Genomic DNA, 12548 nt, shown 5'->3' with positions numbered 1-12548 from the left:
TCCGGAGGTACATAATATTGCAAGAATTGTAAGACCCAGACCAATCAAGCATGCTATGGTCCCATATTGGCTGCCAAATGTCACATACCAGGGACCCCACACTTACATCACAGGATGTCATGGAAAAAACAGAAACTCTAAGCAGACTGTCCTAATCCTCTACAGAAAAGTATCATCAGAAACCTAATCAATATTGAACACAAACTAAAACAATTTTGCTAGACAGTCAAACTTTCTCTCCTTGTTATTTAAGTTCTAAAAGCTTCCTTACATAAAGAATGACATTTAGAGAACAACCATAAATTGCTGAAAACTGCGATTTTTCATGAAGACTTAGAGAAGCTAAAAGCCCCAATTATGCTACACGAGGGATTCTGGAGACAGATGACAAAGCAGAATTTCATAGGAAAAGCTCGCTCAGTCAGGCAATACTGCCACAGATTGTGTATCATTCTGTAAGTCGTTCTGTTTCTGTCGGTCAGATGAAATTGAAATGACAACAGGAAAAAGTTTTTTGCATCTTCTATGTTGGATGGTTTAAAAATGTGATACAGTTTACTATTCAGACTTTTTGTGTTCCTATTTTGTTTGCTCATACTAAAGCAATAAAGAAAACATTGTCAAGCAATTGACATAATCAAGAAAATACAGTCAAATACAATAGGCCCATAATTCCACTATCTGCTGTGACTAGCAATGCTGAAGAAATGACTGCATTATTTTTTTTTTTTTTTTTTTTGGATAAATCAAGGTCACATAACTCTGGAACTACTGTTGGATTTGACCAATAATCAAGCATAACCTACGTCATCCTTATAGCGATCAAGATTGGCAATGAAAATAATGAAGTTGTTAAAGTGCAAAAATGGTTTAATATTGTATTTCTATAATCAAGAGCAATAACTCTTGACCAAACTATCCAATCTGACCCATTTTTCAATTTGACCAAGATCTTTGGAAATAGTCATTTTTTTTAAAGTTTGATAAAGATTGCTTCAAAAATGTGGAAATGCAAATGCTGGAGACTGTTAAACCAATAGTGGATGTTGGAGTGTTAAGCCATTATTGTGGAGCCAATTGTGCAACCAATTGTGGATGTGAGCATAATTGTAATGGATGAACAGGGGCATCCAACAACTCTAAAATCTCACAAAGAACACTTTTTGCTTAGGTGAGCTAAAAAGCATTCTCTAATATAGCCATATGGTTCATTTTACCATCTATGTTTAAATTTGGAGTGGTATTTACATAGTTAAACCATCTGGCTACTTTTTTCCTGTTCAAAAAGGTCAAAAGTGGAGCCAATCTATATTAAATCTTAAATCTAAACAGAGGGTTTGAATTACACAAAAGCAAAGCTCTGATATAAAATGACCGGACATGAAAAGGACCTCTTAGTCCGGGGACAGCTGGACATTCTGTCTGGAGTTTTTGGATGAAGATTGTTGGGTATTGATTCAAGCATGACTGTGTTTAACTTCAAGTATTTCACAAACTTGAATATAGCTGGTGTAGTAGCAGACTATAGTCGAACTAATCCGACGTATACAGTTTGTTTTATATTGTGACGGTCAAACTGCGGTGGCTGCAGAAGTCAGAAATTAAAAAGCAGCCACTAAGCGACAGTAAGCTTGTCTAGTAGCAGACAGACCTTTTTGCTTTTCCTTCTATGTGTTGGTAGGAGCATTATTTTAGCATTATTTGTGTCCCTGCGTGTGTACCAACATCTCTAATTATATAGAATATGATTAATCATAATCCAATGTTTCAGTAATGTTCCTGTCTCCAAACTGCTCAACCATTAGCTACAGGGTTCTAACACCTCCATTTAGCTATGGTGATTTTCAATCTATTTTATGAAGCTATAGTATCCTCTAATCTCCTCTGCAAAGCTAATACATTTTCCAATCTCCTCTGCAAAGCTAATACATTTTCCAATCTCCTCTGCAAAGCTAATACATTTTCCAATCTCTTCTGCAAAGCTAATACATTTTCCAATCTCTTCTGCAAAGCTAATACATTTTCCAATCTCCTCTGCAAAGCTAATACATTTTCCAATCTCCTCTGCAAAGCTAATACATTTTCCAATCTCTTCTGCAAAGCTAATACATTTTCCAATCTCTTCTGCAAAGCTAATACATTTTCCAATCTCCTCTGCAAAGCTAATACATTTTCCAATCTCTTCTGCAAAGCTATGGTGATACATTACAAGTAGTAAGAAGACCAACACAACACTAGACAGAGACTAGAAACACGACTCCTAAAACAATGAAAAACTGCTGCACGTGCATTTACTTTAATTATTTTGTACCAGATGTTTAGTCTGAGACAGAACTTCCCAGAATCCAAGTCAGTAACAGTAAGAAACAAAAGACTGTAAATGTCCAAGGGGTAAAAGTATCTTACACATCTTTCCCATTAATTTCATATCAGCTATATTTTATTTGTCTGACATATGTTACCATTTCCATACTGTATGTCAATCCTATGGTATTTAGTTCCTTTCTTTTCCCCACAGCATGTTCTTTTCTCAGCTATGTGGAGAACTAAGACTATGCCTGTTGTAATGGTCAGTTTAATTTATTTCAATAATAGCAGATCAAAGGAGAACACAAAGCACACTAGATCCATCAAATCTGCAGCATTCCTATGGTATCAAATCTTGAAGTATCTGAAAATCACTTGGTGTCATGCACATAGGTAGCCAATTCTAAAGTGGTATGTATCCGAGAATAGAGAATATACAGGCATGGGTTCTGTATCAGGATGGAGAATATAATACACTCTCATGGGCAGTCATTGATAGTATATGTATCAGAGGTGCCATGGAGACTATACACACATGGGTAGTATGTATCCAGCGGTCACTTTCTGTACATGTCTGTTGAAAGTATTTGTCCATCGGTCAAATTTCACAATAGGACTGCACTTTTGATTACATTTTCATGTATACAAAAAGTTCCACAATGTAGATTTTAATGAAACTTTTCATGGTAGTAGACTGACCTATTTTATTACACAGTTTGCAAAATACCAACTTGAGTCCCTACACTGCTACTCATTGTATGGTATTACTTATTTAACATCAAATCTATTGTCAAAATTAACCAGAAGAAAGACAGCAATGCTGACTGTTTAATGCCTAATACAGGAATTTAATAGATTCCCTGGCAACATTTATGCTAATACCAAATAATGGTTACTAGGAATTATTCCAGGTTTTCCGTATGAAAGACATTAACCTGCCACTTCTGGAAACTGATTTGAGGTGACAGATTTGTATCCAAAACTCAACTTCATGCTGACTTTCACTAAAACTTCTCATGTGATACAGTTACATCAAAAATTTCTGCTGAAAAATATCAGATGTTTTAAAATTCAAAGCAAATTTTAACAAAACTGAAGCAGACACTGAGGTAGACACTCCTGTTGGTCCAGAATTTGAAATGCCTGACATCTGCAAGGAGACACTGAAGCAGACACTGCATGCTGTAGGACCAGAATGGGAAAATTGTCTGACAAACACTGCTGCTGGACCAGAATGGGAAATGTCTGACAGCTGCAAGCAGCCTAAAAAGCTATAATATATTCTAATAGTTTTATAAATATGTTTTGTTTGATCATTATAAAGAATCTGTCAGAGTGCCATCAAAATGCTTATACACAGTTTCCATCACTTAAAACAGTTAGGAATTCTAAAGCACTAGTTGCAAACAATTCCCTCCATAAACTAGGAAAGGATGTTCTGGTATTTCCAAAACAAGTTGGCAGTAGAAATTGTGTTTATCATGTTTGTAATGTGCAGTGGTGTAGTGGATAGAAGACTCATAGTAAAGTAGAGCTTCCAATCCCATTCAAACGAAAACCATATTTAATTTAACTTAGTCACGATCCAGCAAATCAAGGTGTAACAACCCAGTTTTTTCCTCAAATCATGCAGTTTTTTACCAGGGGACAAAAATAACTGATTAGCTTTCTCCCATGGAAAAATGAAACAGGTTGATACTTGGAGGTAAGGAGTAGGTATGACTAGGGAAAAAACTGCCAAAGAGAGCAGAACTTGATCAGGGTCGCCACATACCCTTACTTAAGCAGGATCCAGGTTACAATTACTGAAATTTAGTTTTAAACAGTTTTCAATGAAACATGTTTTGTTGAATAATGTTCAGCTTTGACTACAAAGGTCAGTTAAGTACATGAAGTCAAGCAGATTGGCTGCTTACATACATGCAAGTGCATTAATCAACAGTTAATGAGCAGATAATGAGAATCACAAACACACCTCACTTATCTTAACTCACATAATGTGTAATAGTCATAACTCAGTCAGCAACACTGGTAAAGTTTCATGCCAATACATCTATATAGAGCTTTTACAGTGCTGTATCTTGTTTATCAAAGGTTTGGTACATTTTTCATCTTTTTCAAATACACAGAGAGCTCTGTTTCCACTGTGAAAGGTTTGTTTTAGAAGCATCAGTCAAAATAAATCTCTAAACAGCTATTCACAGTAAATTCTCCCTTGAAAATAATTCCTAAATAACTAAATTACAGTCATTAACTGAAACCTTACTTTCCTAAAGTAAAAAAGACAGATTTGTGCTGCTATTACATATACATTATTACATTATATTGCAATTACTTTCTATTTTATATGCAAGCCTCTGACATAATATATCTTATTCTGCAAGGGCGTACCCAGGGTGATATAAATTATATGCACAGGAAAGGGGTTGGGTGTGGGAGTGGGTGTCCCCTCCCGCCGGTAGGGGTACGGTGGGCTTCCCCCGCAATTTTTTTGAAATATTGACTTCATTTGGTGCAGTCTGGCTGCTTTTTAGGGTGGTACTTTGACAAAAAATTATATGCATGTGCATATTGTGCATAATTGTAGTTTGTTTGTTTGTTTTGGGTTTAACGCCGTTTTTCAACAGTATTTCAGTTATGTAACGGCGGGCAGTTAACCTAACCAGTGTTCCTAGATTCTGTACCAGTACAAACCTGTTCTCTGCCAACTTCCCCACATGAATCAGAGGTGGAGGTCTAATGATTTCAGACACAATGTCGTTTATCAAATAGTCACGGAGAACACACGCCCCGCCTGAGGATCGAATTCGCGACCCCACGATCCGTAGACCGACGCTCTACCTACTGAGCTAAGCGGGCAGGGCATAACTGTAGTGGAAGATGCAGTGTTTTTAGGGGTCCTAAGGTTGAGATTTCTGGCGAGATAACAATATTTGGCTGAGTTCTCTAAAATGTCTAATATAGTCAAGCAACCTTAACAACATATACTGCTGCAGTACTACACTAAAGCATCTGCTCCTGAACCCTTACCCTGCTGAATTTCTATAATGAACTTGTCCATCTTTCAATTTGGACAGTACCATTAACTGTTAAAAGGGGCGAATACCGAAAAGATACTGACTAAAGAGCAAACATTGGTGCAGTCTGATCATGATCTGCACTGGTTACAAATGCAGAATCAAGTTGCGTCCAGCATGATAAGGGTTAAAATGTCTGCATATCATCTGCTGCTACATTGATATGCATTGTCCCTGTGATAATAAAACACATAATTTATGTTAGAACGTTAGAATAGCCACTAGATTGATAATAAAGAATTTGTCATAAAATTTCTGATTTTTTGTAAGTTTTCTTTTATTTTATGTATGTCTATTTGATATAGTGTTGTAATATTACCATGATATTAAACTTGGGATATAGACTGGCTATATTCACAATTTTATATAATAAATATAAATATATATCATAGTATAGGAGCTAGTCTAAATACACGTGTGATAAATGAAGGGACATCTTGAGAAAGTTGTGAGAAACAACTATCTCTCACTCTAGTGTGAAAGAAAGAATAGACAAAAAACAGATTTGCCATAATGCAAGATTTGCAGTAGCAGATTGCCAAGCAATAAAACATTCAGCAGAAACTCAGAAAAAAAACATTAATCGTAATGTTAGCCAATAAACCAATCAAGCTTGCCCAGAAACAACAACAACCGACAACTATAGCAGTCTGTGTCTACAATATATTCACAACAAAGAGAGTAGCAGATATACAGCTTTAAATAATAAAATTCTTATACCTGAATAAATTTTTTGTCGCAAACAAAAGTACTGCCACTGAAGAAACATTATTAAAATCCTTATATAAAACACAACGGACATTCCCATATTTATAAAGATGCCGTTTTCAAAATGAGTGTCCCCGAAGCTTTAACCCAAACAATGACAGTGGGGCGTCAAGTATCGCAAAATTCAGTTCTTGTAACAATCTCCGCCAGGGGACAAAAATAAATGGAGGAAATTTAGCGTAAATCACCAGAATAAAGGCCGAGGCTCATCCTTTGTTAGAAATGTTGGGAAAGATCCGATATTGCCGAGACTTCCATCAGACTTCAGTTTTTGCTGATTTTGCATCTATTAAAATTCCTACGTTAAAAGTGCAAAGTGTTTTTCAGCATTAAAAGCTCATTAAAAGATCTGCAAAAAATCAAGTTTCAAAGTCATAATTCATTTAGACAGAATACTATTTGATTTCTTTTCAGTTCTTTTGTAGAAAGTTGGCCAAATTTCATTCATTAAAAGGTAGCATTCATAACTTTACAAGTGAGAACATTTGGGAATATTACACCATAATTACAGAGAAATTATATGCCTTTTTAATCAAATTGCTTATCAAATTTAATCTGTTTTACACCCTAGGTATTCAGGTGTTGCACCGAAATATTTTTAAAAACAGCTTTTAAAGCTTTCTTGTTATCCCCAATTGAATTTTATGAAAGATTTTATTTGCAAGATTTTAATGATCATAGAGTCTAGTCTCTGACTCATTAATTACTGTATGATTAACAGAATCTAGAAATTCATTCAGAATGCAAAATTTAAACATACTGTAATAGGGACTACTTTGTTTAAAATTTACAATTGTATCCATTTTTGTTAAGTGTGTATTGTACTATAAAACTATATATGGTTTGAGCTTATTTAAGATTTAAACTCTGGTATAACAAGGCTCAATGTTTGTTTCCAGCAAGTCAAGGTAAATAGGTAAAGCATACTCAAGAGGTTGATGACAGACTGAAAACCGGTAACTTACTGCCTTGTACAACTGAAATATTTTCAACAACAACTTCTACAATTCAAGTTCAAAAACTGAAGCACATATTTTATGTTTTTAAAGTCCATGCACGCCCATATATTTAGATGGGATGAACGCTGCGTGTGAACTATGGCTATTGACCATGGCAAATGCGACTTTCGTTTTCAAGTTTAGCGTGTGTACTTTCATTTTCTTTACTTCCGGGGGAACTGACATCATTTTCTGTGTTGTCAGACTTTCATTTTACAATCATTATTTAAATTAGAATGAATTCTGATGAAACTTTGCATGAATATGCCTTCTGCATTAGACAGCTTAGCAAAATTTTCAAAATGTTTTCTATAAGCAAAGAAATGATAAAATGATTCTGTAGGCTCTGACAGTTTCTTACAGTAGATTCTTATGGCTCCTTCTAGAAATTTTATCCCTTTCCATGCTGGACACAATTGATTCCGCTTTTGCGACCAGTGTAAATCATGATTAGACTGTGCAGTCTGATCAAGATCTGGACTGTTCGCTGTTCAGTCAGTATCTTTTTGGTAAACACCCCTTTTTAACAGTTAATGGTAGTGTCTGAACTGAAAGATGGACAATGCCATTATAGAAATTTAGCAGGGTAAAGGTTGTGTAGCTTTAAATGATATTAAATTCAAGCACAGATAATGAACAGTGTAAATGCATGTAAAGTTAATGTGGAGGGCATTCTCGTTTTCAAATACAGCAGGCCTTGTTCAGTATTTGTCAAACTGATTGATCGCCGACATCAAATTGAAATTCTCAACTGCATTTACATCAGATATATTTGTAGTTCGAATTATGTAAGTGGTGAAATTTAATGAATGTACTTTGTTATATTTTTCTTTACACTGACATTTTTTAAAGAAAAGAATAGATTTATTACATTTTTTAAGAAAGATTAGATTTATTACAATTGTGGTAAATGATATGAGTAAATGATAGAAATGAAATCTGAAGATTTTATGTTTAAGAATAATCAACACTCAACACAGTATTTATACAGTGGTCGACTTTTTAAAGTAATTTCATTTTAATTGAAACTTGTATACATATTAAGTCTCAATGGAAAATTGTTTGAAAGAAAAAACTTGTTTATAAGCTTTTGATCTGAGCAATGTCAGGATAAAAAGGACCACTTGAAGTATTTTTCTTACATCAAAAATAATGTCACAGGATTTTTTTTTAAATCTCCATGACTTTTGTATGCATCTTCATTTTTGGAAACAAGAAATACTGACATGCCTAATTAATTAGCAGTTAATTAACCCTTACCTTGCTAAAATTCTAAAATTAACCTGTCCATCTTCCAATTTGGACAGACTACCATTAGATGTTTAAAGGGGTGCTTACCAAAAATATACTGGCTGAAAAGCTAATAGTGCAGATCATGATCAGACTGCACAGACTTGCAGGCTGATCATGCTACACTGGCCGCAAAGGCAGAATCAAGCGTGTCCAGCATTATAAGGGTTTAAACTATTTTAACTTTTTAACAACCTGTCAAAATAAACAATCCTTACCCATGGTTAATGTTAAATCCTGGGACCTTCTTCACAAGAAACAGTTAAAGTAAATAATTCCTGTTATCTTCCAAAGCACAAGTACAGACAAAAAATTCGGATAGCGATTTGGCAAGGAAATTCCAAAGTATCCATGAGTTTAGAATGTACCTACAAACACACACACAGAGAATATATTATCAAGGCTGATGGAGATTCTGATAGGCCTGTATCACAATCTCTCAGGAGGCCCCGACAGCCGTTATCAATCAATGCCAGTGTGAGAAAGTTAACCGAAATTTACCATAGAAATATTACTGCTGTTTTAACACTTTGTGGCTCTGGTCTTTCTTAATTCTATTTAATGATTCTGAGGGTTTTTTTAACAACCAGTTGATCTTTTTTCTGCTTTTGTTTTCTTCTTAAATAAATGCTTATATTTTTTGTGTGCTTACTAAACCTTTTATTCTATTTTGCTGGTCATGTTCTCCTGCTAAATTTCTATAATGAACTTGTCCTTCTTTCAATTTGGGCAATACCATTAACTGTTAAAAGGGGTGCCTACCAAAAAAATATTGACTGTATGGCGAACAGTGCAGATCATGATCAGACTGCATGGATGTGCTGGCTGATCATGATCTACACTGGTCGCAAAGGCAGAATCTTAACAAAATGAAAATCTTGGGGGAGGGGAGGCAGGGTTATAACCCATTAATATTAATTTCTTCAAAATAGTTTAATCATGTGGTGTATCTTTTGACAGATGTATACATGTAAAAGTGTTTTATATATTAGTAAGAAATGTCACAAAGATGGAGACTGAGGCCCTGTGAAATAAACATCTACCAATTAGAGGAGAAAATTACCTCTAGTGATTTATTATACTTCATTATTTTCCCTTCCATTACCTCTATTGTCTGTGCAGCACTGTCTTTTTCAAATACATTCTTTATTTTTTTAACATCATCCTGCAATTTTAATGATGATAACTTAATGATATGCAAGGCAATTCAAATGAATTTCTCAATCACCATTTTTTGAAATTTGTCTTTAGACATGACTAAATAATCCTAGCTATATTTACTCTAAAGATTTTTACTGACTCACTAGATTTCATTTTTTTACATGAATTTATTTCCTTCCGGTAGTCTGGTCTGGCTTCTATCCCTGTTTGTTCTCTTATATTCCTCATATGGTCACCACAGGACAAAAGCGGTTAAAATTGAAAATAACTTAAATTAGGCAAGTAGTTTTCATGACATTTTTATTGCCCTTTGCTCCAAACATAAGAGAAAACTTGTACCTTGCAATTATAAAATGATTGTAACATCAGGCTATCCCCTAAGCTATATAGAAAACTGACATTAAAATACAGAATTTTTATTATAACAAAGGCAATCATATTTGTACTGAAGATTTATGAACATGTGGGCCCTATCAGTCTTCATTCTAAAATTTGTCATAATTGGTTTCCATGGAAACTAAGGATTTTCTATAATTCCCAGACTTGAAAATTAACAAAATGCACTATGTGCAAGCTCAAATTACCAGTTATGAGAGTGTGTAATTTTCTGCAGTTTGTGACTTTGATTACATCCAGTCCAGCTGAATGCAGCATCTGTTTTTCAAAGATTTCTTTTTCGCCTGATGTCAATGTTGCATGCATGAAATTTTCTCTTAAACGTCACAAAGCAGTTTAGAGCATGTGCACTATGCAGGAATTATGCAACTTCTGCTTAATCTTTACTTTATTACTTTAAGCTGGTACTGAGCTGCATATTTCATTACCTCTCATGAACAAACCCAGTCAAACAGATTCTGTTATTACTTTACTTGACGATAATAATTCTTTATTTGTAAAAGATCTTCTTATAGATTTTATTATAATATTTTAAACTTGTAGAAGACAATGAGTGATGCAACAAGACCTCAAACGTTGTTCCTATCAGGTTTTATTTAAATCCGGCAAAGTACCCAGATGTACTCAGTATTCTGTAGGTATCACATAACTGCACAACAATGCTAACCAGCCTTGTTATACAGTTTTGCCATTTTTCATTTCCTTTAAGAGGGTTTCTACTTTGAGATTGTCAGTAGTAACAATGTTGCAATCAGCCAGTACTGAATTAATATACAAGGTTCCCTGTATGTTGTACTTACTGAATCTTTACAAAAAATATGCACAGTAAACATTCAAAATACACTCTGTCATTAATAATGTACTAAGTCTTGCTTTGATTGTAGTGTTCCTATATATATCCTCTATGGGAAACAGTAAAACTAGATGTAAATTGGTACCTTATTAAATTCTTGATTAGATTCAGGACACAAAATAGTTATAGGCTCACAATGTGGTAGCAGTAAGCATTTAATTTTAATATGCAAATGAGGCTGTAAAATATAACTGTATAAACACCCTCGTATACATACAAATATTAAAAAATACTCAAAAATGTCAACTTGATCTGATTAATTCACTTACAAGTTAATTTTATTAAAATTTAAATTTCTGATTACTTCCCTGTAATAGTACTGACATATAGGACTTAAAGACTGAGTATAATATTAAGGAAATTGAACAATAGCCTTGACAATGTGTCTTTAGAATATTAAATTCAATATTTTTGCTGTCTGGCAATGTTTTGGGGACAAATGTATAATGGAAAGTCTATTATTATGCTACCCTTAGCTTTTTTGAAAATGGAAAGAAATTAATTCCACTGCTTAGATCAGGTGCGAATCTTTTGGTAAAATGCATTTAGTTACTTCAACAGTGCAACAATCAACTACTTTAATATAAGCAGTATGCGTACTACAATAAACTATAACATTAGAGAAACAAAAGTTCCGAGATAGACTTACCAGCAGAAAGCCACTATTACATCCAAACACGTTCTCCTGAATCTGCTGATGTGATCAAATTGTCTCTGTTTCAATCCACGAACTGAAAATCAAATTACCAGAATTGAACAGTTCATCCAGAGAGAGCTCCTAGACATGTATTGAACAAACTGACCTGCTAACACAGCTTACAATCAAATTACATTTGACAATACACTGACCTGCTAACTCAGCTGACAATTAAATCATCTTCTACAGTGTATCCTTATTTATTATTTGACAGTGGAATAAAAGACACAATTGAAAGTAAACTGGTTTTTTCGCCAGTAATATCCTGCAACTGACGTTGGTAAATTCAATATACTGCCATCAGTTTTAAAGAAAATGAATCTTCTAAAGATATATCCTTGTCTGATATTTGACAGTCGGATAAAAGTCACAGACGATAGAAAGTAAAACTGTCGTTTTCGCCAGTAATATCCTGCGGTTTACGACAGCAAATTCAATACCAAGATCATTTCCTTTCCTTTTTTAAGAAAATAAATCTTACAACAGATTTGATGAATGCACCATGTTTAAACATGCAATTAGCCTGACAGAAAACACAAAGCTATCTAAAAACTCATCCAAGTTGAACAAACATATCGCCGAAGCAATTGAACCTAAAAAGGAGTCAGTTAAAGGCTATTTACAACCGTGTTTACAAAATCGTCAAGCATGCAAAGGGTTTCATTGAAAATTTTAGCGGATAAGAATAATTAAAGTAAATGCCTGGGAGACAAATTTGTTTAGTTTACCTATTAATGGGAAAACAATGAGTTTAGCTGTTCCATAAAACAATGGTCCTGGATTGTGCGACCTTTGTTTCTATCTGACAACAATAACATAAGATAAAATCTACCAGCCGTAATAGCACCATTGTCCTATCTCTGACGGGATCTACTTGTATTATAGTGAAATCTGAGAGCTATGAACTATATATAGAAACTTTCAGCTTTACTTATGGCAAAACTTAAGCATAAACAAGAATACCTATTTTACAAAACATTGGGTATGGTCAAACTAAGATT

The 12548-nt window shown here is 34.2% G+C and overlaps 1 protein-coding gene across 3 annotated transcripts in view; it reads right to left on the bottom strand.

Moving 5' to 3' along the window:
- Positions 1–11986, bottom strand: part of LOC123546371 (leucine zipper putative tumor suppressor 2 homolog) — an 83981-nt gene extending 71995 nt beyond the window's left edge. Inside the window, exons 1-3 of one of the 3 annotated variants that reach the window (XM_053550708.1) lie at positions 11700–11986; positions 11500–11581; positions 9504–9605 (exon numbers count right to left, since the gene is read on the bottom strand). The gene's annotated coding sequence lies outside the window, so the exon portion shown is untranslated. Of the gene's footprint in view, positions 1–8658; positions 8828–9503; positions 9606–11499; positions 11582–11699 lie in introns of those variants that run through there. The other 2 variants (XM_045332578.2, XM_045332575.2) reach the window with 2 other exon arrangements.
- Between the last annotated feature and the right edge of the window lie 562 nt (positions 11987–12548).

Source organism: Mercenaria mercenaria, chromosome 9, assembly GCF_021730395.1.
Source record: "Mercenaria mercenaria strain notata chromosome 9, MADL_Memer_1, whole genome shotgun sequence".
Lineage (NCBI taxonomy): Eukaryota > Metazoa > Mollusca > Bivalvia > Venerida > Veneridae > Mercenaria > Mercenaria mercenaria.
Note: the sequence above shows the minus strand (reverse complement) of the source record. Positions and strands in the feature narration are given on the sequence as shown.